Source organism: Vipera berus (genome assembly GCF_964194415.1).
Source record: "Vipera berus genome assembly, chromosome: 2".
Classification (NCBI taxonomy): Eukaryota; Metazoa; Chordata; class Lepidosauria; order Squamata; family Viperidae; genus Vipera; species Vipera berus.
This window is the reverse complement of record NC_138203.1, coordinates 89486860-89513148: the sequence shown is the minus strand read 5'-3', so window position 1 is coordinate 89513148 and position 26289 is coordinate 89486860.

Here is a 26289-nt window from a genome sequence, read left to right as displayed (position 1 = left end):
TATCGCCATCCATCTATATGCAGGAAGAATAACAGAACAGAATAACAAGAGTTGGAAGGGACCTTGGAGGTCTCCTACCCCAACCCCGTAGTCATGACCCCATTGTTCCCAGCATCACCTCCAACTGGGGGAGAAACCAAAGGATTTTCTTCGAACCACACGCTTTCTATAAAAGTACAAACACTTTGTTCTTTCTGGAGTTACTTTTGATACTTTTTGTGGGGTTTTCCTAGCAAGGACGCTGGAGAGGGTTGTCATTTCCTTCTCCAGTGGACCACGTTGTGCCAGCACTCTGCACTATGGCCTGTCTGAGTTGGGTGACCCTGCAGGGCAGAGCTCACTGCTTCGTTGACCTTTGTAAAACTTCTACACAAGAAGGCAATGATCCACAAAGGGGCTAAAATAGGTACCTCTTTTAATTAGAGACTGAGGTCCTCCTCCAGGCTGCTGATATTGTCCAGCGTGTCTTCCCCTTCTTCAGGAGAATCCTGTGAATGACAATGATTCCTCTTTAGCCATCAGTGAAAAGAGACTCAGAATTCCTAACAGAGGCCCACTGCCCAGAGCCCCCCAGCACAGTTCACTCAGGTTGGAAGAACTGAATAGAGGGACTCTATCCCTCCCCAAGAGAAAATGCTTTGTCTTTCTTATCCACGGACTGGATGAAAGGCTGGCCTCCGAAGCCTCAGCAGCCTGCTCCCAGCTCCCCTCAGACTCCTCATTCAAGAGGGCGGATATGGAGTCGAAATCATCCAGGCTGTTGTTTCCGGAGCCCACCTGGACTTCCATCGAAGACTGCGAATGACAGTATCGAGGCTAAATCCCAATAAGATTGCTCATGGACAGGGTACGTTCTGGCCCTGTGTGCGAACAGCAAGAGAGCCTCCGTCAGCCCTTTTGCCAAGACTTTCTTACCTCCGAGGTGCGCGTCTTCTCCCCAATAGGTGAGAGCTGCTCTTCGGCCGGTAGGTCTTCTTCATCCTGAAATAACAATGGAACGATTCTGTCGGCATCTCCACAAATCCTCAGAGTCAGGCCTTCTTCTTTGAGCGGGGTAGAAGCTGTTCAGGCCTTACCGATTCACTGCAGGTCTCCACAATGGGGGAGAGACGCAGCCTCCAGTGCTCTTCCTCGCTGGGGAGAGAAACGAAGGGGCCAAAGATCAAGAGGAGCCACGGGCCACTCTTTTTTAAAAAGTGGTCACGTGGAGGCTCTAAGAACCCTTCCAGCTGGCCTGCCAAGGGGATTGGCCTGCCAAAGGGGTTGCCCTGAGTCATTCTGCCTTTAGCAGAGGCAGAGGGCAGAGATGCCTCCCCTCTGCAAAGGATTCACCCTCCCGGGTGTTACCTACCTTGATAGGCAGGCACTGCTTTCCTCCTGCACGTACTTGGTCGGCATTCTTCCGACAGATCCTTAAATAACAATGCAAGTATTACATCTGTAGGCATATCAACAAATCCGCAGCGAAAGGGCTTCTGCCATTACCGTGGGGAGGAGCTGGTCTGGCCTTACCAACTCAGTGCAGGTCTCCGAAATGCTTGACAGCCGCGGCCTCCACTTCGATATGTTCTCATTTCTGGGGAGCGAATGAAGAGCCAAAGTTATCAAAACTAGCTATTTGATGCCTCCCCTCCCCAAACGTTTCTTCTAGCCCTTCTCTTAAGGGCTTTAGTGCAACCCCCTTTGGGGGGGCTTCAGAGTACTTCAGCTGAGAACACCTACCTCATGGAAATGAGAACTGGCATCACCTCTTCCTTCCTGGGGCTCCAGGTGGTGGCAGGAACACCCATCAAACCCTGCGAGTAACAAAGAGTTCAGAATGGCTCTTCCTTAGTATTTCCCAGTCTTTTCCCCTCCAAGCCATCAAGATCTTCCCACTAACCCCAAAGTCTCCTCTTGACTTTGCTAGCCTGGCCAGCTTCTCCCAAGTGAGAATTCCAGCTTTTCCCCACCCGGTTTTGAGGCACGGACCCTGACTGGCCATGTCGCATAACCCTCCTTACCCCTGGGAAGGAGGTTGTTTCTCCATGAGACACAATAAGATGTGTCTTCCATTCTCCCTGCTGGTCGTCCTGCTTTTGTGCCTCGACAGTCCTGACCAAAAGAAGAAGGTGGCATGTCAAAGAACCTCCATCTAGCTCTGCTATCCTTTCTAAGACCGGCCATTCAGCTGACCATCATTTTGCCTCTGCAAGCCCCTTGGGGACCGGAAGAGGTTGGGGAGAGGTTCTTAGGGACCCTGTAGTCCATCGATGGTGCCCCACTGTGCCCAGGGTTTGAGGAGAAGGGAGGGGTACCTGTCTGGAGGCTGAGGGATCTCCTCTACGTTGCTCTTTACGCAGCAGAAGAGCACCGAACATCTTTTCCAGATGTTCTGTGAAGAGGAGATACAGGCCAGAGTCAGTCAGAAGAGTTGGGAAGTGTGACTTTCTCCCCTACTACTGCCAGTTTCTTGGCATTTGAGATGGCCACACTTACTCTAAAAAACCGTCATACAGCCATGACCCCAAGCAGCTGTTGGTCCTTTCACTGCACGAATGGAGAATGGGCAGTTGGGCCCCGGTTAGTGGCTTTTCAGGCAAACTGTCAACTGTCTACAAGGGCCACATTCTAAAGCTGCCCAAGGTGGGCAGCTCACCTGGGTCTAGGAGTGTCTGGCTAGCCCAGTGGCTGATTCCTTTGGTGGCCTTTGGTCTCTGCCTTTCATGTGGGAAGTTGTTCATGAACAACAGAGTAGCACAATCATTGTGGCACAAAGCACAAAGGCATCCTACAATCCGAGGATGGATGGGAGTTTTAATCCACCTCCATGCCCAAGGAAGGGCTCCTCCCACCATCTCAGACAAATGATTGTCCAATCTTTCTTTGAAAATCTCCCCAACGCAGCACACACATCTCTGAGAAAGAAAGTGTTCCCCTGCTTAACGGTTCTCAGTGGGAGGAAATTCCTCATTTCCAGGGTTGGATCTCTTTCTGATGGGCTTCCACCCACTGCTCCGTGTCCTTCCTTCAGCTCCTATGGAGAATCCACACCCTCTTCCCTGTGGCCTGCCATCATGTCTCCCCTCGTTCTTCCCTTCAAGGGGCCCTGGAAGCCAATTGCTTCTCTGCTGGGCCTCTTGGGGCATTTGGGCCTCCTTGAGCCTTTCGGCCAGCACAAGCTGGCATGTTTTGCTGACCTGTTAGTAGGTCTCAATCCTGTCTGCTTAGATGAAAATATCCTTTCTTTTTGCTAATATACATTTTCAGATTTGTCTTTAAGGGGCCCTGAACTCTTTACACAGAGCGCCACTCAAAGCCGGCGAGGTCTGCAGCGTCAGAAGGAGGTTCACAGGTGCAAGCCCTTCATTCTGCCAGCGACACCAATGGGGGTGAGGATTACTTGTTGTCACCTTTCCAGGGGAAGCCCCAAAGGTCTTTCCAGGAATCCAAGGGGCTCTTCTTCTTGAGGTTGCCAGTCAAGCCAGGTTTCCCAGAAGATATTTTCTCTCCAAAGCCAGGCAGACTTCAGGCATGACCTCCCCAGCGGCCCTGTTGCAAAGGGTTACTCTGAGCCTTCAGCGTTCGCTTAATGACTTCAGGATTTGCTTAAGACCTATTGTGAAAATGTTCAAAAGCTGGGTCCAATCACACGACGTCTCCACTTTTTAACTGCAACAAGATACAACTGTAATTCGGGGCTCAATCGCAGTCTCAGGTTGAGGACCACCTGTACTGATAATGTGACTTCAGGCTCAAAGAGAAAAAAGTTACAGATTTGTGATGACCAGGAGAGAGACGCTGTACTTTAATGTCTTCTAAATAAATTGTGAAGCATTCACTGCCCTAGGAAAGGGAGGCATTTCTTCTTGCTTCAAGAATGGGCTTGCTAGTAGCAAATGCATTCTATTTTAAATTTCCAAATATCATCAACGAGGAACGAAAAGAAAAAATAAATACCAGGTTCAAAGCAACCAGCTTCACAACTTATACTTCAGTTATAGCAAAAGATTCAACGACCTGCTCCACAGAAAGAGAACAAATTCTTATTTTTTATCAGGTTTGCAGGTTTACTTCCAAAACGTCTATTGTTTCACATAGATATCCTTTTTCTTCCTCCATTTGGGGAAGTTCTCATTTATTTTCTTATTTTAAATGGTGTCCTTGTATCCTCTTTGAGTTTATAAAAATATCTAACTTTGATATAATGCCCCAAACAGGAAGAAACGTAGATATCCTTACGACTGCATTTCTGAAGGATGGACTTCAGAGTTCTGAAGCGATTAGAGAAATTTCAAAGGAAGGTTGAGGAAAAATATTGGAAGCAGGATTAGTACACATAGCACAGGTTGAGAGTTACAATGACACTAAATAAAGTGACTTATGACCGTTTTTCACACTTACGACGCTTGTAGCAATCCTATGATCGTGTGATCAAAATTCAGATGCTTGGCTATTGGTTCACTTATGGCCGTTGCTGTGTCCAAAGGTCACGTGATCCCGTTTACCAATCTTTTGAAAAGAAAAATCGATGCGGAAACCAGATTCACTTAACAACCGTGTTACTAACTTCACAACTTGATTCACTTAACAGCTGTAGCAAGAAAGGTCGTAAAAGGGGCAAAGCTCTCTCGCTTAGCAACAGAAACATTGGCTCAATTGCGGTCATAGGTGAAGGACTACCAGTATAACTCTTAGTAGTTTTCCTAGGGCTAAGACTCCGAGCTTTCCTCCCATCTGTCCTTCCACTCCCAGCTCCCAAATTTCTCACATCTCTTCCCTCCAAGAATATAAACACCTAAATACTAATATAGACCAGGAGGAGGAACCCAGTTTTACTGTCCTTTGATTGATGAGGCTAAGATCCAATCCCCACTCCCTGAATTTCTGGGCAAGAGGAAATGGCCGCCTCCTTTCCCAACCTGGGGCCTAAAAATCCAGCCTGAGCTGAGGAAGGTCTGTAGTCCCTGCGGTTTGTGCTGCCGTAGTCGCCTCTTGGGCTGAGACAGGTAGTATTGTCAATTCTTTCCACACAAGTTTGCAGTGAAGACACTTGCGCGCAAACACAAAATTCCCTAAATAAGTATGAATAGGATTATGGTGGTGATAAAATAGCAGGGCAAAAGAAGGCAAGGTAACCGGAAGGAATGGTTACTCTGGATATTTGCCATTTGGGAGCAAATCTTTAAATCTTTCTTTCTGTCTGTCTGTCTGTCTGTCTGTTTATGTTTGCGTTTGTGTGTTTATTTCTTTAGCAAATTGCATATAATACTTGGATTAGCAAAATATATTAACACTTCATCTGAAGACTAATAAAAAATAATACAATATAAATTTGAGAAAGATCTACGTTCTACACCAATGTCTAGGCCATCTAAGCATTGAAGCGAAGCATCGTTTATATTTAAAAATGAGATAATGTATATGTCCTCAGTTTACAAGGGAGCCTCATATGATCTACAATTTGACGTGGAACCCGCAGTTTGTGTGTGTTTAAACAGCTGTTTGCTGTTGTTGAGACCTGATGCAATTCCTCTCTAAATTGTCCTGGCACAGAATTCTTCCTCATCCTCTTTAATTTTCCTTTCTTTTCTGCTTCGCTGCTAAATAATAGCTGCCTTTACATTTTGTTCAGTTGACAGGCCAAGCTTTTACATTTATTACCTAAGGTTATGTCAAGAGTGAGCTGGAGTAGTACAGATACTCCTCGACCTACAAGACTTAATGACCATTTACAGTTGCGACAATACTAAAAAAAGTGACTTACGACCATTTTTCACACTTATGACCATTGCAGCATCCCCATGGTCACGTGATCAAAATTCAGATGCTTGGCAACTAGTTCCTACTTACGACCGTTGCTGTGTTCCAAGGTCATGTGATCTCCTTTTGCGACCTTCTGACAAACAAAGTCAATGGGGAAGCCAGATTCACTTAACAACCAGGTTACTAACTTATGAACTGGAGTGATTCACGTAACAGCTGTGGCAAGAAAAGTGGTAAAATGTGGCAAAAGTCACTTAACAAATGTCTCACTTAACAACAGAAATTTCGTGCTGAACTGTGCTCGTAGGTCGAGGATTACCTGTACCTTTGTTTGGGAGGGTGACAAGTGTTTCCCTGTGCCAGATGAAATGGGTGCCCCTCTCTAAGCGGTCAGATTGCAGTGGCTGTAAGGCCGCCATTTGCAAGGAGAGAAATGGGCAGTGTGGGATTCACGCTCACTTCTCCTGAGAAAGTCAGTCAGAGGGGTTGACCTGCAGAGCTGTATGGAAAAGCGGTTTTGCAGATGTAGATGCACATCTATTGAGAATCGTTCATATATTTTAAAAAACCGTGTATTACCGTTTGGCACCTAATACCAGCCTGTAATTAAGGCGGTAAGTCTTACTGGTGATTCAGTAGGTCATGTGACCAAACCTATTCTACAACAGTGTTTGCAGTGGTCATTAAATGAAAGCTGCAGTCGTTAACTGGACCCATTGTTCTCAATGGGCGTTTTTTACTAGAAACTGGAAGTCAGTTGTCAACAAAAGCATTGCAAATTGTAGCCACCCGATCGTGGGATGCTGCAAAGAGCCGTGAATGTGGTCTGCTTGCCAAGTGCCCACAATGCAAATGCATGAGTGCAGATGGGGGAGATGGCAGACATCAAGCCTTTGAATCCAAGTCATAAATACCTTTTGCGGGTTCGGTTGTGACCTCAAACATCGCTAAGAGACCAGTTGTTGAACAAGGACTACTTGGGTAGCCTTCTTTCCACTCATGTCCCCAAACGGGAACAACAACTGAACTAAAATAAGAGGAATATATGACTTATTCTCCCTTGAATTTTTCCCCACATATGGAGAAAATAATTTCTTTCTGAATTTATTTAGCCCACTGTGTACATCGTTTCACCCAGAAAGTGAAGTAATTTCAAGCTGCACATTCATATCTCGGCTGCTTTCTGCACCTCCACAATGGTGCACTATCAATGTATATGTCAATGTGTTATAATCTGCTGTGGTAGTACTGGAGAAAGGCATGAATTCAAATGGCAGATTTGCCAGGTTTAGTAACGGCACAGCATGTTTAGACGCAGAGTTCAGTATTTGACATCTTTGGTTTATTTTTTAAATTATTTCTGAAGTGCCAGAGATCCTTAGAAAACGATTGTCAGCTAGGTGGTGCATAGTCTACAGCCAATCTAAAGCAAACTATATTTTTGAGCTTCTGAGAAAAAGTTGTCAGTAGGGCAGAAGAACAAACTTTTGTAATGTTCTTATATTCTTAATTCTTAGCGTAGAAGACAGCATCCCCCCACCAGGAAAGAAATATTTTGGAGAATATTAAAAAGCCAGAAAAGTATATTTTCTCCAAAGGAATAATAGAAAAAAACTTAGGCACAAACCATCCCTCCCCCCACGCCTCTCTGCCCCGAGCAGAAATCAGCTTTTAGAAATGCAGATTTGGAATTTCATTGAGGAAAACTACGGCCTAGAAGGTTTTTGCTGATGGGATTAGGAAGACAAAGACCCCTAAAATTTACATTCCCCACCCAAAATCTAAAGTCATATCCTTTAGGACATAATAGGATTAATCCACCACCATTAGAATACCAAATGGGCACGCTGAATCTCAAGTCAAAGTTCATGACACAAGAACAGGAAGAACTTCAAGTACAAAGCCCAAAGGTGGTATAAAAGCCCACCACTCACAGCTCCATTTTGCAAGCTGCTCCAGAGCCACATGCTATTGTGCTTCTGCTCTCGAATAAACAAGAAGATTCTTTCTCAGTCTCCATTTTGTTTATTCCCAGCTTGCACCGCACCCTGATGAAGATTTCTCTTTCAACATTAGTAAAGTTGAAGCACACTTCTTTTTAAATTGAAAACGTAGTACCGATTAACAAGTTTAATGAGAGGAGAATATCAAAGCAACGTATGCTACGTTGCCATTTACGTGATAATTTTATTTACAGTTTAATTGAAATCACTGCATGGAAATTGTTCGTGTCCGGTTAGGACATACACTTTCCCTGCCATTTTAGCTGTCCCATTTGTTTATCTTATATACATATTTTGCTAGTGTATGCATTGTAGCAACGAGCTAGCATGACTTGCAAGAAATTATAGCCTCTTAGCCACTGTAACTTGGGTATTGTTCTGTAACATTCCTTGTGATCTTTTTTCACAGTTACGTCTGTTGCAGCAGCCCCACGGTCAAGTGATCAATATTCAGATACTTGGCATCTGACTGATGTTTATGATGGTAGCAGTGACCTGGGGTCATGTGATCAGCTTTTGCATCCTTCTGGCAAGCAAAAGGAATGGGGAAGCCAGATTCTCTTAAGAACTGTGTTACTGTCTTAACAACTGCAGTGATCTACTTAACAACTGTGGCAAGAAACGTTGTAAAATGGGGCAATTGTAATATTGTAACTTAATACTAATTCACTGTGGCAAGAAACGTTGTAAAATGGAGCAATAGTCACTTAACAAATGTTCCATTTAGTAATATAAATTTGGGGATTAATTGTGGCAAGTTGACTACCTGTATGTAACTGAGGAATGTCTGGAATTCTCAGGTATCCACTAATATTGTAACTGAATACTAATTCACTGTATCCCCACGGATGGCGGAAAAAAATGGGACCAAACTGAGACAAAGAATTTTTCTGAAATTCTGCATTTATTCAACAGTTCACTCTACTCTTAACAAAAGTGTAATGAAAATAGGCCAAAACTAAATTACTGTATACAAAGTCTTTTTTAGTTTTATTTTTGAACAATAACAAGAAAAACAACAAGAAGTACAAGAACAACTATAACAAGTAGAACAAAAACAAGAACAACAACCAGAACAACACAAAAAAATCCTTGGGGCAAGGTGGCTCCTCGCAGGGCTTCACCGCTGGGGCTGATTCCGCCATCTATCGCCATCCATCTATATGCAGGAAGAATAACAGAACAGAATAACAAGAGTTGGAAGGGACCTTGGAGGTCTCCTACCCCAACCCCGTAGTCATGACCCCATTGTTCCCAGCATCACCTCCAACTGGGGGAGAAATCAAAGGCTTTTCTTCGAACCACACGCTTTCTATAAAAGTACAAACACTTTGTTCTTTCTGGAGTTACTTTTGATACTTTTTGTGGGGTTTTCCTAGCAAGGACGCTGGAGAGGGTTGTCATTTCCTTCTCCAGTGGACCACGTTGTGCCAGCACTCTGCACTATGGCCTGTCTGAGTTGGGTGACCCTGCAGGGCAGAGCTCACTGCTTTGTTGAGCTTTGTAAAACTTCTACACAAGAAGGCAGTGATCCACAAAGGGGCTAAAATAGGTACCTCTTTTAATTAGAGACTGAGGTCCAGGGAGCGCTCCTCCAGGCTGCTGATATTGTCCAGCGGGTCTTCCCCTTCAGGAGAATCCTGTGAATGACAATGATTCCTCTTTAGCCATCAGTGAAAAGAGACTCAGAATTCCTAACAGAGGCCCACTGCCCAGAGCCCTCCAGCACAGTTCACTCAGGTTGGGAGAACTGAATAGAGGGACTCTATCCCTCCCCAAGAGAAAACGCTTTGTCTTTCTTACCCACGGACTGGATGAAAGGCTGGCCTCCGAAGCCTCAGCAGCCTGCTCCCAGCTCCCCTCAGACTCCTCATTCAAGAGGGCGGATATGGAGTCGAAATCCTCCAGGCTGTTGTTTCCGGAGCCCACCTGGACTTCCATCGAAGACTGCGAATGACAGTATCGAGGCTAAATCCCAATAAGATTGCTCATGGACAGGGTACGTTCTGGCCCTGTGTGCGAACAGCAAGAGAGCCTCCATCAGCCCTTTTGCCAAGACTTTCTTACCTCCGAGGTGTGCGTCTTCTCCCCAATAGGTGAGAGCTGCTCTTCGGCTGGTAGGTCTTCTTCGTCCTGAAATAACAATGGAAAGATTCTGTCTGTCGGCATCTCCACAAATCCTCAGAGTCAGGCCTTCTTCTTTGAGCGGGGTAGAAGCTGTTCAGGCCTTACCGATTCACTGCAGGTTTCCACAATGGGGGTGAGTCGCGGCCTCCAGTGCTCTTCCTCGCTGGGGAGAGAAACGAAGGGGCCAAAGATCAAGAGGAGCCACGGGCCACTCTTTTTTAAAAAGTGGTCACGTGGAGGCTCTAAGATCCCTTCCAGCTGGCCTGCCAAGGGGATTGGCCTGCCAAAGGGGTTGCCCTGAGTCATTCTGCCGTTAGCAGAGGCAGAGGGCAGAGATGCCTCCCCTCTGCAAAGGATTCACCCTCCGGGGTGTTACCTACCTTGATAGGCAGGCACTGCTTTCCTCCTGCACGTCCCTTGGTCGGCATTCTTCCGACGAATCCTGAAATAACAATGCAAGTATTACATCTGTAGGCATATCAACAAATCCGCAGCGAAAGGGCTTCTGCCATTACCGTGGGGAGGAGCTGGTCTGGCCTTACCGACTCAGTGCAGGTCTCCGAAATGCTTGACAGCCGCGGCCTCCACTTCGATATGTTCTCATTTCTGGGGAGCGAATGAAGAGCCAAAGTTATCAAAACTAGCTATTCGATGCCTCCCCTCCGCAAACGTTTCTTCTAGCCCTTGTCTTAAGGGCTTTAGTGCAACCCCCTTTGGGGGGGCTTCAGAGTACTTCAGCTGAGAACACCTACCTCATGGAAATGAGAACTGGCATCACCTCTTCCTTCCTGGGGCTCCAGGTGGTGGCAGGAACACCCATCAAACCCTGCGAGTAACAAAGAGTTCAGAATGGCTCTTCCTTAGTATTTCAAATTCCTTTCCCCTCCAAGCCATCAAGACCTTCCCACTAATCCAAAAATCTCCTCTTGACTTTGCTAGACTGGCCAGCTTCTCCCAAGTGAGAATTCCAGCCTTTTCCCTGCCGCTTTTGAGGCACGGACCCTGACTGGCCATGTCGCATAACCCTCCTTACCCCTGGGAAGGAAGTAGTTTCTCCATAAGACACAATAAGATGTGTCTTCCATTCTCCCTGCTGGTCGTCCTGCTTTTGTGCCTCGACAGTCCTGACCAAAAGAAGAAGGTGACATGTCAAAGAATCTCCATCTAGCTCTGCTCTCCTTTCTAAGACCGGCCATTCAGCCTGCCCATCATTTTGCCTCTGCAAGCCCCTTGGGGACCGGAAGCCCTCTTGGGGAGAGGCACTTAGGGACCCTGCAGTCCATCGATGGTGCCCCACCATGCCCAGGGTTTGAGGAGAAGGAGGTGGTACCTGTCTGGAGGCTGAGGGAGCTCCTCTACGTTGCTCTTGAGGCAGCAGAAGAGCAACGAACATCTTTTCCAGATGTTCTGTGAAGAGAAGAGAGAGAGACATGTGCCAGTCAGAAGACTTGGGAAGTGTGACTTTCTCCCCTACTACCATGCCGCGGCTCTGAGTTGGATTAGAGAATGGGTAATCTTGAGAAATAGAAGACTATTAACTTTAGAGGGTCACGATTTGCAATATGGCTGGCATGCTTTCCTATGGATGGAGAAACACGGTCTTTTCTCACATTTAAAAAACATCGGATCAGGCAAGCGTTACTTCATACCTGGAAAAAAATTAGATCTCACAATTACACTAAAGTACCGGTCTGGCTATCCACCCTTGAAGCGGTTGTTTACCCAAATCTATTTGATTTGGGTAACATAATTTCATACAAGGATATTCTGAATGAGGAGGGGGAATTGAAACTTAGGAATGAACTAGAATTACAAGGTATAAAACTCGATTGGTGGGCCTACTTACAAATCCAATCAAGATTTAGGAAGGATAAAAATGAATGGGGGATATATACCTCTGAAACAGCATTGGACAAAATATTATTGGGACCAGACTCTAAACAAATAAGGAATTTATATAAATTGCTTTTGGGATATAAGCTGTTTGAAGAGTAAGTGAAGGATCCCATGTTGATCTGGGCTAACAATTTAGGACATAACATCGACTTAGGTACTTGGCAAACAATTTGGGACAGAAATAAAAGGATAACACTGGCCTCATCGTATAAAGAAAATTTATTTAAAATGTTTTATCGATGGCATCTTCCCCCAGCCCGTCTAGCAAAAATGTATACAACAGCATCTCCCAAATGTTGGAAGTGCTCTGAAGAGATAGGCACATACTTCCATACGTGGTGGTCTTGCAGTAAAACACAAAAATTTTGGAGAATGATTTGGATTTGGCTGAAAGAAATATTGAAACAAGATATTGAGTTTAGTCCAGAACTTTTCTTGTTGGGAATTACGAAAGAGAAATATCCTAAAGATGTGCTATATTTAATGATCCATATTATCACAGCAGCTAGAATGTCATTTGCGCAAAAATGGAAAAAGAATGAGATCCCAGGAGAAAAAGAGGTTATTAGGAAAATTTGGGATTGCGCAGAAATGGACAAACTAACTTTGGAACTAAAGAATAAAGATCAATCAGACTATTATAGAATTTGGAACAAATTGTATCTTTGGAGGGATAAAAAGAAAGGTCTTTAATAGGTTTTACAGACTAGCTCATTGTCTTAAATATTCTGTTATTTCACTGATTTGTAACTTAAGTGTATCTAAGTGTTTCTTTGATGTACATATATACATGTATATATATATATTTGAACATTGTAGACAAAAAGGTTTGTCAGCCCGCTGGTACTGTGTCCAATGTTTTTAAATAATAAATTTAATAAAAATTAAAAAAAAAGAAGACTTGGGAAGTGTGAGTTTCTCCCCTACTACTGCCAGTTTCTTGGCAGTCGAGATGGCCACACTTACTCTACAAAACCGTCGTACAGCCATGACCCCAAGCAGCTGTTGGTCCTTTCACTGCACGAAGGGAGAATGGGCAGTTGGGCCGCAGTTGGTGGCTTTTCAAGGAAACTGTCAACCAGGTTGCCTCGGCAACCAGGTACACAAGGGCCACATTCTAAAGCTGCCCAAGGTGGGCAGCTCACCTAGGTCTAGGAGTGTCTGGCTAGCCCAGTGGCTGATTCCTTTGGTGGCCTTTGGTCTCTGCCTTTCATGTGGGAAGTTGTTCATGAACAACAGAGTAGCACAATCATTGTGGCACAAAGCACAAAGGCATCCTACAATCCGAGGATGGATGGGAGTTTTAATCCAGCTCCCTGCCCAAGGAAGGGCTCCTCCTAGCATCTCAGACAAATGATTGTCCAATCTTTCTTTGAAAATCTCCCCAACGCAGCACACACAACTCTGAGAAAGAAAGTGTTCCCCTGCTTAACGGTTCTCAGTGGGAGGAAATTCCTCCTTATTTCCAGGGTTGGATCTCTTTCTGATGGGCTTCCACCCACTGCTCCGTGTCCTTCCTTCAGCTCCTATGGAGAATCCACACCCTCTTCCCTGTGGCCTGCCATCATGTCTCCCCTCGTTCTTCTCTTCAAGGGGCCCTGGAAGCCAATTGCTTCTCTGCTGGGCCTCTTGGGCCATTTGGGCCTCCTTGAGCCTTTCGGCCAGCACAAGCTGGCATGTCTTGCTGACCTGTTAGTAGGTCTCAATCCTGTCTGCTTAGATGAAAATATCCTTTCTTTTTGCTAATATACATTTTCAGATTGGTCTTTAAGGGGCCCTGAACTCTTTACACAGAGCGCCACTCAAAGCCGGCGAGGTCTGCAGCGTCAGAAGGAGGTTCACAGGTGCAAGCCCTTCATTGTGCCAGGGACACCAATGGGGGTGAGGATTACTTGTTGTCACCTTTCCAGGGCAAGCCCCAAAGGTCTTTCCAGGAATCCAAGGGGCTCTTCTTCTTGAGGTTGCCAGTCAAGCCAGGTTTCCCAGAAGATATTTTCTCTCCAAAGCCAGGCAGACTTCAGGCATGACCTCCCCAGCGGCCCTGTTGCAAAGGGTTACTCTGAGCCTTCAGCGTTCGCTTAATGACTTCAGGATTTGCTTAAGACCTATTGTGAAAATGTTCAAAAGCTGGGTCCAATCACACGACGTCTCCACTTTTTAACTGCAACAAGATACAACTGTAATTCGGGGCTCAATCGCAGTCTCAGGTTGAGGACCACCTGTACTGATAATGTGACTTCAGGCTCAAAGAGAAAAAAGTTACAGATTTGTGATGACCAGGAGAGAGACGCTGTACTTTACTGTCTTCTAAATAAATTGTGAAGCATTCACAATTTAGGGAGGCATTTCTTCTTGCTTCAAGAATGGGCTTGCTAGTAGCAAATGCATTGTATTTTAAATTTCCAAATATCATCAACGAGGAACGAAAAGAAAAAATAAACACCAGGTTCAAAGCAACCAGCTTCACAACTTATACTTCAGTTATAGCGAAAGATTCAACGACCTGCTCCACAGAAAGAGAACAAATTCTTATTTTTTATCAGGTTTGCAGGTTTACTTCCAAAACGTCTATTGTTTCACATAGATATCCTTTTTCTTCCTCCATTTGGGGAAATTCTCATTTATTTTCTTATCTTAAATGGTGTCCTTGTATCCTCTTTGAGTTTATAAAAATATCTAACTTTGATATAATGCCCCAAACAGGAAGAAACGTAGATATCCTTACGACTGCATTTCTGAAGGATGGACTTCAGAGTTCTGAAGCGATTAGAGAAATTTCAAAGGAAGGTTGAGGAAAAATATTGGAAGCAGGATTAGTACACATAGCACAGGTTGAGAGTTACAATGACACTAAATAAAGTGACTTATGACCGTTTTTCACACTTACGACGCTTGTAGCAATCCTATGATCGTGTGATCAAAATTCAGATGCTTGGCTATTGGTTCACTTATGGCCGTTGCTGTGTCCAAAGGTCACGTGATCCCGTTTACCAATCTTTTGAAAAGAAAAATCGATGCGGAAACCAGATTCACTTAACAACCGTGTTACTAACTTCACAACTTGAGTCACTTAACAGCTGTAGCAAGAAAGGTCGTAAAAGGGGCAAAGCTCTCTCGCTTAGCAACAGAAACATTGGCTCAATTGCGGTCATAGGTGAAGGACTACCAGTATAACTCTTAGTAGTTTTCCTAGGGCTAAGACTCCGAGCTTTCCTCCCATCTGTCCTTCCACTCCCAGCTCCCAAATTTCTCACATCTCTTCCCTCCAAGAATATAAACACCTAAATACTAATATAGACCAGGAGGAGGAACCCAGTTTTACTGTCCTTTGATTGATGAGGCTAAGATCCAATCCCCACTCCCTGAATTTCTGGGCAAGAGGAAATGGCCGCCTCCTTTCCCAACCTGGGGCCTAAAAATCCAGCCTGAGCTGAGGAAGGTCTGTAGTCCCTGCGGTTTGTGCTGCCGTAGTCGCCTCTTGGGCTGAGACAGGTAGTATTGTCAATTCTTTCCACACAAGTTTGCAGTGAAGACACTTGCGCGCAAACACAAAATTCCCTAAATAAGTATGAATAGGATTATGGTGGTGATAAAATAGCAGGGCAAAAGAAGGCAAGGTAACCGGAAGGAATGGTTACTCTGGATATTTGCCATTTGGGAGCAAATCTTTAAATCTTTCTTTCTGTCTGTCTGTCTGTCTGTCTGTTTATGTTTGCGTTTGTGTGTTTATTTCTTTAGCAAATTGCATATAATACTTGGATTAGCAAAATATATTAACACTTCATCTGAAGAATTAATAAAAAATAATACAATATAAATTTGAGAAAGATCTACGTTCTACACCAATGTCTAGGCCATCTAAGCATTGAAGCGAAGCATCGTTTATATTTAAAAATGAGATAATGTATATGTCCTCAGTTTACAAGGGAGCCTCATATGATCTACAATTTGACGTGGAACCCGCAGTTTGTGTGTGTTTAAACACCTGTTTGCTGTTGTTGAGACCTGATGCAATTCCTCTCTAAATTGTCCTGGCACAGAATTCTTCCTCATCCTCTTTATTTTCCCTTTCTTTTCTGCTTCGCTGCTAAATAATAGCTGCCTTTACATTTTGTTCAGTTGACAGGCCAAGCTTTTACATTTATTACCTAAGGTTATGTCAAGAGTGAGCTGGAGTAGTACAGATACTCCTCGACCTACAAGACTTAATGACCATTTACAGTTGCGACAATACTAAAAAAAGTGACTTACGACCATTTTTCACACTTATGACCATTGCAGCATCCCCATGGTCACGTGATCAAAATTCAGATGCTTGGCAACTAGTTCCTACTTACGACCGTTGCTGTGTTCCAAGGTCATGTGATCTCCTTTTGCGACCTTCTGACAAACAAAGTCAATGGGGAAGCCAGATTCACTTAACAACCAGGTTACTAACTTATGAACTGGAGTGATTCACGTAACAGCTGTGGCAAGAAAAGTGGTAAAATGTGGCAAAAGTCACTTAACAAATGTCTCACTTAACAACAGAAATTTCGTGCTGAACTGTGCTCGTAGGTCGAGGATTACCTGTACCTTTGTTTGGGAGGGTGACAAGTGTTTCCCTGTGCCAGATGAAATGGGTGCCCCTCTCTAAGCGGTCAGATTGCAGTGGCTGTAAGGCCGCCATTTGCAAGGAGAGAAATGGGCAGTGTGGGATTCACGCTCACTTCTCCTGAGAAAGTCAGTCAGAGGGGTTGACCTGCAGAGCTGTATGGAAAAGCGGTTTTGCAGATGTAGATGCACATCTATTGAGAATCGTTCATATATTTTAAAAAACCGTGTATTACCGTTTGGCACCTAATACCAGCCTGTAATTAAGGCGGTAAGTCTTACTGGTGATTCAGTAGGTCATGTGACCAAACCTATTCTACAACAGTGTTTGCAGTGGTCATTAAATGAAAGCTGCAGTCGTTAACTGGACCCATTGTTCTCAATGGGCGTTTTTTACTAGAAACTGGAAGTCAGTTGTCAACAAAAGCATTGCAAATTGTAGCCACCCGATCGTGGGATGCTGCAAAGAGCCGTGAATGTGGTCTGCTTGCCAAGTGCCCACAATGCAAATGCATGAGTGCAGATGGGGGAGATGGCAGACATCAAGCCTTTGAATCCAAGTCATAAATACCTTTTGCGGGTTCGGTTGTGACCTCAAACATCGCTAAGAGACCAGTTGTTGAACAAGGACTACTTGGGTAGCCTTCTTTCCACTCATGTCCCCAAACGGGAACAACAACTGAACTAAAATAAGAGGAATATATGACTTATTCTCCCTTGAATTTTTCCCCACATATGGAGAAAATAATTTCTTTCTGAATTTATTTAGCCCACTGTGTACATCGTTTCACCCAGAAAGTGAAGTAATTTCAAGCTGCACATTCATATCTCGGCTGCTTTCTGCACCTCCACAATGGTGCACTATCAATGTATATGTCAATGTGTTATAATCTGCTGTGGTAGTACTGGAGAAAGGCATGAATTCAAATGGCAGATTTGCCAGGTTTAGTAACGGCACAGCATGTTTAGACGCAGAGTTCAGTATTTGACATCTTTGGTTTATTTTTTAAATTATTTCTGAAGTGCCAGAGATCCTTAGAAAACGATTGTCAGCTAGGTGGTGCATAGTCTACAGCCAATCTAAAGCAAACTATATTTTTGAGCTTCTGAGAAAAAGTTGTCAGTAGGGCAGAAGAACAAACTTTTGTAATGTTCTTATATTCTTAATTCTTAGCGTAGAAGACAGCATCCCCCCACCAGGAAAGAAATATTTTGGAGAATATTAAAAAGCCAGAAAAGTATATTTTCTCCAAAGGAATAATAGAAAAAAACTTAGGCACAAACCATCCCTCCCCCCACGCCTCTCTGCCCCGAGCAGAAATCAGCTTTTAGAAATGCAGATTTGGAATTTCATTGAGGAAAACTACGGCCTAGAAGGTTTTTGCTGATGGGATTAGGAAGACAAAGACCCCTAAAATTTACATTCCCCACCCAAAATCTAAAGTCATATCCTTTAGGACATAATAGGATTAATCCACCACCATTAGAATACCAAATGGGCACGCTGAATCTCAAGTCAAAGTTCATGACACAAGAACAGGAAGAACTTCAAGTACAAAGCCCAAAGGTGGTATAAAAGCCCACCACTCACAGCTCCATTTTGCAAGCTGCTCCAGAGCCACATGCTATTGTGCTTCTGCTCTCGAATAAACAAGAAGATTCTTTCTCAGTCTCCATTTTGTTTATTCCCAGCTTGCACCGCACCCTGATGAAGATTTCTCTTTCAACATTAGTAAAGTTGAAGCACACTTCTTTTTAAATTGAAAACGTAGTACCGATTAACAAGTTTAATGAGAGGAGAATATCAAAGCAACGTATGCTACGTTGCCATTTACGTGATAATTTTATTTACAGTTTAATTGAAATCACTGCATGGAAATTGTTCGTGTCCGGTTAGGACATACACTTTCCCTGCCATTTTAGCTGTCCCATTTGTTTATCTTATATACATATTTTGCTAGTGTATGCATTGTAGCAACGAGCTAGCATGACTTGCAAGAAATTATAGCCTCTTAGCCACTGTAACTTGGGTATTGTTCTGTAACATTCCTTGTGATCTTTTTTCACAGTTACGTCTGTTGCAGCAGCCCCACGGTCAAGTGATCAATATTCAGATACTTGGCATCTGACTGATGTTTATGATGGTAGCAGTGACCTGGGGTCATGTGATCAGCTTTTGCATCCTTCTGGCAAGCAAAAGGAATGGGGAAGCCAGATTCTCTTAAGAACTGTGTTACTGTCTTAACAACTGCAGTGATCTACTTAACAACTGTGGCAAGAAACGTTGTAAAATGGGGCAATTGTAATATTGTAACTTAATACTAATTCACTGTGGCAAGAAACGTTGTAAAATGGAGCAATAGTCACTTAACAAATGTTCCATTTAGTAATATAAATTTGGGGATTAATTGTGGCAAGTTGACTACCTGTATGTAACTGAGGAATGTCTGGAATTCTCAGGTATCCACTAATATTGTAACTGAATACTAATTCACTGTATCCCCACGGATGGCGGAAAAAAATGGGACCAAACTGAGACAAAGAATTTTTCTGAAATTCTGCATTTATTCAACAGTTCACTCTACTCTTAACAAAAGTGTAATGAAAATAGGCCAAAACTAAATTACTGTATACAAAGTCTTTTTTAGTTTTATTTTTGAACAATAACAAGAAAAACAACAAGAAGTACAAGAACAACTATAACAAGTAGAACAAAAACAAGAACAACAACCAGAACAACACAAAAAAATCCTTGGGGCAAGGTGGCTCCTCGCAGGGCTTCACCGCTGGGGCTGATTCCGCCATCTATCGCCATCCATCTATATGCAGGAAGAATAACAGAACAGAATAACAAGAGTTGGAAGGGACCTTGGAGGTCTCCTACCCCAACCCCGTAGTCATGACCCCATTGTTCCCAGCATCACCTCCAACTGGGGGAGAAATCAAAGGCTTTTCTTCGAACCACACGCTTTCTATAAAAGTACAAACACTTTGTTCTTTCTGGAGTTACTTTTGATACTTTTTGTGGGGTTTTCCTAGCAAGGACGCTGGAGAGGGTTGTCATTTCCTTCTCCAGTGGACCACGTTGTGCCAGCACTCTGCACTATGGCCTGTCTGAGTTGGGTGACCCTGCAGGGCAGAGCTCACTGCTTTGTTGAGCTTTGTAAAACTTCTACACAAGAAGGCAGTGATCCACAAAGGGGCTAAAATAGGTACCTCTTTTAATTAGAGACTGAGGTCCAGGGAGCGCTCCTCCAGGCTGCTGATATTGTCCAGCGGGTCTTCCCCTTCAGGAGAATCCTGTGAATGACAATGATTCCTCTTTAGCCATCAGTGAAAAGAGACTCAGAATTCCTAACAGAGGCCCACTGCCCAGAGCCCTCCAGCACAGTTCACTCAGGTTGGGAGAACTGAATAGAGGGACTCTATCCCTCCCCAAGAGAAAACGCTTTGTCTTTCTTACCCACGGACTGGATGAAAGGCTGGCCTCCGAAGCCTCAGCAGCCTGCTCCCAGCTCCCCTCAGACTCCTCATTCAAGAGGGCGGATATGGAGTCGAAATCCTCCAGGCTGTTGTTTCCGGAGCCCACCTGGACTTCCATCGAAGACTGCGAATGACAGTATCGAGGCTAAATCCCAATAAGATTGCTCATGGACAGGGTACGTTCTGGCCCTGTGTGCGAACAGCAAGAGAGCCTCCATCAGCCCTTTTGCCAAGACTTTCTTACCTCCGAGGTGTGCGTCTTCTCCCCAATAGGTGAGAGCTGCTCTTCGGCTGGTAGGTCTTCTTCGTCCTGAAATAACAATGGAAAGATTCTGTCTGTCGGCATCTCCACAAATCCTCAGAGTCAGGCCTTCTTCTTTGAGCGGGGTAGAAGCTGTTCAGGCCTTACCGATTCACTGCAGGTTTCCACAATGGGGGTGAGTCGCGGCCTCCAGTGCTCTTCCTCGCTGGGGAGAGAAACGAAGGGGCCAAAGATCAAGAGGAGCCACGGGCCACTCTTTTTTAAAAAGTGGTCACGTGGAGGCTCTAAGATCCCTTCCAGCTGGCCTGCCAAGGGGATTGGCCTGCCAAAGGGGTTGCCCTGAGTCATTCTGCCGTTAGCAGAGGCAGAGGGCAGAGATGCCTCCCCTCTGCAAAGGATTCACCCTCCGGGGTGTTACCTACCTTGATAGGCAGGCACTGCTTTCCTCCTGCACGTCCCTTGGTCGGCATTCTTCCGACGAATCCTGAAATAACAATGCAAGTATTACATCTGTAGGCATATCAACAAATCCGCAGCGAAAGGGCTTCTGCCATTACCGTGGGGAGGAGCTGGTCTGGCCTTACCGACTCAGTGCAGGTCTCCGAAATGCTTGACAGCCGCGGCCTCCACTTCGATATGTTCTCATTTCTGGGGAGCGAATGAAGAGCCAAAGTTATCAAAACTAGCTATTCGATGCCTCCCCTCCGCAAACGTTTCTTCTAGCCCTTGTCTTAAGGGCTTTAGTGCAACCCCCTTTGGGGGGGCTTCAGAGTACTTCAGCTGAGAACACCTACCTCATGGAAATGAGAACTGGCATCACCTCTTCCTTCCTGGGGCTCCAGGTGGTGGCAGGAACACCCATCAAACCCTGCGAGTAACAAAGAGTTCAGAATGGCTCTTCCTTAGTATTTCAAATTCCTTTCCCCTCCAAGCCATCAAGACCTTCCCACTAATCCAAAAATCTCCTCTTGACTTTGCTAGACTGGCCAGCTTCTCCCAAGTGAGAATTCCAGCCTTTTCCCTGCCGCTTTTGAGGCACGGACCCTGACTGGCCATGTCGCATAACCCTCCTTACCCCTGGGAAGGAAGTAGTTTCTCCATAAGACACAATAAGATGTGTCTTCCATTCTCCCTGCTGGTCGTCCTGCTTTTGTGCCTCGACAGTCCTGACCAAAAGAAGAAGGTGACATGTCAAAGAATCTCCATCTAGCTCTGCTCTCCTTTCTAAGACCGGCCATTCAGCCTGCCCATCATTTTGCCTCTGCAAGCCCCTTGGGGACCGGAAGCCCTCTTGGGGAGAGGCACTTAGGGACCCTGCAGTCCATCGATGGTGCCCCACCATGCCCAGGGTTTGAGGAGAAGGAGGTGGTACCTGTCTGGAGGCTGAGGGAGCTCCTCTACGTTGCTCTTGAGGCAGCAGAAGAGCAACGAACATCTTTTCCAGATGTTCTGTGAAGAGAAGAGAGAGAGACATGTGCCAGTCAGAAGACTTGGGAAGTGTGACTTTCTCCCCTACTACCATGCCGCGGCTCTGAGTTGGATTAGAGAATGGGTAATCTTGAGAAATAGAAGACTATTAACTTTAGAGGGTCACGATTTGCAATATGGCTGGCATGCTTTCCTATGGATGGAGAAACACGGTCTTTTCTCACATTTAAAAAACATCGGATCAGGCAAGCGTTACTTCATACCTGGAAAAAAATTAGATCTCACAATTACACTAAAGTACCGGTCTGGCTATCCACCCTTGAAGCGGTTGTTTACCCAAATCTATTTGATTTGGGTAACATAATTTCATACAAGGATATTCTGAATGAGGAGGGGGAATTGAAACTTAGGAATGAACTAGAATTACAAGGTATAAAACTCGATTGGTGGGCCTACTTACAAATCCAATCAAGATTTAGGAAGGATAAAAATGAATGGGGGATATATACCTCTGAAACAGCATTGGACAAAATATTATTGGGACCAGACTCTAAACAAATAAGGAATTTATATAAATTGCTTTTGGGATATAAGCTGTTTGAAGAGTAAGTGAAGGATCCCATGTTGATCTGGGCTAACAATTTAGGACATAACATCGACTTAGGTACTTGGCAAACAATTTGGGACAGAAATAAAAGGATAACACTGGCCTCATCGTATAAAGAAAATTTATTTAAAATGTTTTATCGATGGCATCTTCCCCCAGCCCGTCTAGCAAAAATGTATACAACAGCATCTCCCAAATGTTGGAAGTGCTCTGAAGAGATAGGCACATACTTCCATACGTGGTGGTCTTGCAGTAAAACACAAAAATTTTGGAGAATGATTTGGATTTGGCTGAAAGAAATATTGAAACAAGATATTGAGTTTAGTCCAGAACTTTTCTTGTTGGGAATTACGAAAGAGAAATATCCTAAAGATGTGCTATATTTAATGATCCATATTATCACAGCAGCTAGAATGTCATTTGCGCAAAAATGGAAAAAGAATGAGATCCCAGGAGAAAAAGAGGTTATTAGGAAAATTTGGGATTGCGCAGAAATGGACAAACTAACTTTGGAACTAAAGAATAAAGATCAATCAGACTATTATAGAATTTGGAACAAATTGTATCTTTGGAGGGATAAAAAGAAAGGTCTTTAATAGGTTTTACAGACTAGCTCATTGTCTTAAATATTCTGTTATTTCACTGATTTGTAACTTAAGTGTATCTAAGTGTTTCTTTGATGTACATATATACATGTATATATATATATTTGAACATTGTAGACAAAAAGGTTTGTCAGCCCGCTGGTACTGTGTCCAATGTTTTTAAATAATAAATTTAATAAAAATTAAAAAAAAAGAAGACTTGGGAAGTGTGAGTTTCTCCCCTACTACTGCCAGTTTCTTGGCAGTCGAGATGGCCACACTTACTCTACAAAACCGTCGTACAGCCATGACCCCAAGCAGCTGTTGGTCCTTTCACTGCACGAAGGGAGAATGGGCAGTTGGGCCGCAGTTGGTGGCTTTTCAAGGAAACTGTCAACCAGGTTGCCTCGGCAACCAGGTACACAAGGGCCACATTCTAAAGCTGCCCAAGGTGGGCAGCTCACCTAGGTCTAGGAGTGTCTGGCTAGCCCAGTGGCTGATTCCTTTGGTGGCCTTTGGTCTCTGCCTTTCATGTGGGAAGTTGTTCATGAACAACAGAGTAGCACAATCATTGTGGCACAAAGCACAAAGGCATCCTACAATCCGAGGATGGATGGGAGTTTTAATCCAGCTCCCTGCCCAAGGAAGGGCTCCTCCTAGCATCTCAGACAAATGATTGTCCAATCTTTCTTTGAAAATCTCCCCAACGCAGCACACACAACTCTGAGAAAGAAAGTGTTCCCCTGCTTAACGGTTCTCAGTGGGAGGAAATTCCTCCTTATTTCCAGGGTTGGATCTCTTTCTGATGGGCTTCCACCCACTGCTCCGTGTCCTTCCTTCAGCTCCTATGGAGAATCCACACCCTCTTCCCTGTGGCCTGCCATCATGTCTCCCCTCGTTCTTCTCTTCAAGGGGCCCTGGAAGCCAATTGCTTCTCTGCTGGGCCTCTTGGGCCATTTGGGCCTCCTTGAGCCTTTCGGCCAGCACAAGCTGGCATGTCTTGCTGACCTGTTAGTAGGTCTCAATCCTGTCTGCTTAGATGAAAATATCCTTTCTTTTTGCTAATATACATTTTCAGATTGGTCTTTAAGGGGCCCTGAACTCTTTACACAGAGCGCCACTCAAAGCCGGCGAGGTCTGCAGCGTCAGAAGGAGGTTCACAGGTGCAAGCCCTTCATTGTGCCAGGGACACCAATGGGGGTGAGGATTACTTGTTGTCACCTTTCCAGGGCAAGCCCCAAAGGTCTTTCCAGGAATCCAAGGGGCTCTTCTTCTTGAGGTTGCCAGTCAAGCCAGGTTTCCCAGAAGATATTTTCTCTCCAAAGCCAGGCAGACTTCAGGCATGACCTCCCCAGCGGCCCTGTTGCAAAGGGTTACTCTGAGCCTTCAGCGTTCGCTTAATGACTTCAGGATTTGCTTAAGACCTATTGTGAAAATGTTCAAAAGCTGGGTCCAATCACACGACGTCTCCACTTTTTAACTGCAACAAGATACAACTGTAATTCGGGGCTCAATCGCAGTCTCAGGTTGAGGACCACCTGTACTGATAATGTGACTTCAGGCTCAAAGAGAAAAAAGTTACAGATTTGTGATGACCAGGAGAGAGACGCTGTACTTTACTGTCTTCTAAATAAATTGTGAAGCATTCACAATTTAGGGAGGCATTTCTTCTTGCTTCAAGAATGGGCTTGCTAGTAGCAAATGCATTGTATTTTAAATTTCCAAATATCATCAACGAGGAACGAAAAGAAAAAATAAACACCAGGTTCAAAGCAACCAGCTTCACAACTTATACTTCAGTTATAGCGAAAGATTCAACGACCTGCTCCACAGAAAGAGAACAAATTCTTATTTTTTATCAGGTTTGCAGGTTTACTTCCAAAACGTCTATTGTTTCACATAGATATCCTTTTTCTTCCTCCATTTGGGGAAATTCTCATTTATTTTCTTATCTTAAATGGTGTCCTTGTATCCTCTTTGAGTTTATAAAAATATCTAACTTTGATATAATGCCCCAAACAGGAAGAAACGTAGATATCCTTACGACTGCATTTCTGAAGGATGGACTTCAGAGTTCTGAAGCGATTAGAGAAATTTCAAAGGAAGGTTGAGGAAAAATATTGGAAGCAGGATTAGTACACATAGCACAGGTTGAGAGTTACAATGACACTAAATAAAGTGACTTATGACCGTTTTTCACACTTACGACGCTTGTAGCAATCCTATGATCGTGTGATCAAAATTCAGATGCTTGGCTATTGGTTCACTTATGGCCGTTGCTGTGTCCAAAGGTCACGTGATCCCGTTTACCAATCTTTTGAAAAGAAAAATCGATGCGGAAACCAGATTCACTTAACAACCGTGTTACTAACTTCACAACTTGAGTCACTTAACAGCTGTAGCAAGAAAGGTCGTAAAAGGGGCAAAGCTCTCTCGCTTAGCAACAGAAACATTGGCTCAATTGCGGTCATAGGTGAAGGACTACCAGTATAACTCTTAGTAGTTTTCCTAGGGCTAAGACTCCGAGCTTTCCTCCCATCTGTCCTTCCACTCCCAGCTCCCAAATTTCTCACATCTCTTCCCTCCAAGAATATAAACACCTAAATACTAATATAGACCAGGAGGAGGAACCCAGTTTTACTGTCCTTTGATTGATGAGGCTAAGATCCAATCCCCACTCCCTGAATTTCTGGGCAAGAGGAAATGGCCGCCTCCTTTCCCAACCTGGGGCCTAAAAATCCAGCCTGAGCTGAGGAAGGTCTGTAGTCCCTGCGGTTTGTGCTGCCGTAGTCGCCTCTTGGGCTGAGACAGGTAGTATTGTCAATTCTTTCCACACAAGTTTGCAGTGAAGACACTTGCGCGCAAACACAAAATTCCCTAAATAAGTATGAATAGGATTATGGTGGTGATAAAATAGCAGGGCAAAAGAAGGCAAGGTAACCGGAAGGAATGGTTACTCTGGATATTTGCCATTTGGGAGCAAATCTTTAAATCTTTCTTTCTGTCTGTCTGTCTGTCTGTCTGTTTATGTTTGCGTTTGTGTGTTTATTTCTTTAGCAAATTGCATATAATACTTGGATTAGCAAAATATATTAACACTTCATCTGAAGAATTAATAAAAAATAATACAATATAAATTTGAGAAAGATCTACGTTCTACACCAATGTCTAGGCCATCTAAGCATTGAAGCGAAGCATCGTTTATATTTAAAAATGAGATAATGTATATGTCCTCAGTTTACAAGGGAGCCTCATATGATCTACAATTTGACGTGGAACCCGCAGTTTGTGTGTGTTTAAACACCTGTTTGCTGTTGTTGAGACCTGATGCAATTCCTCTCTAAATTGTCCTGGCACAGAATTCTTCCTCATCCTCTTTATTTTCCCTTTCTTTTCTGCTTCGCTGCTAAATAATAGCTGCCTTTACATTTTGTTCAGTTGACAGGCCAAGCTTTTACATTTATTACCTAAGGTTATGTCAAGAGTGAGCTGGAGTAGTACAGATACTCCTCGACCTACAAGACTTAATGACCATTTACAGTTGCGACAATACTAAAAAAA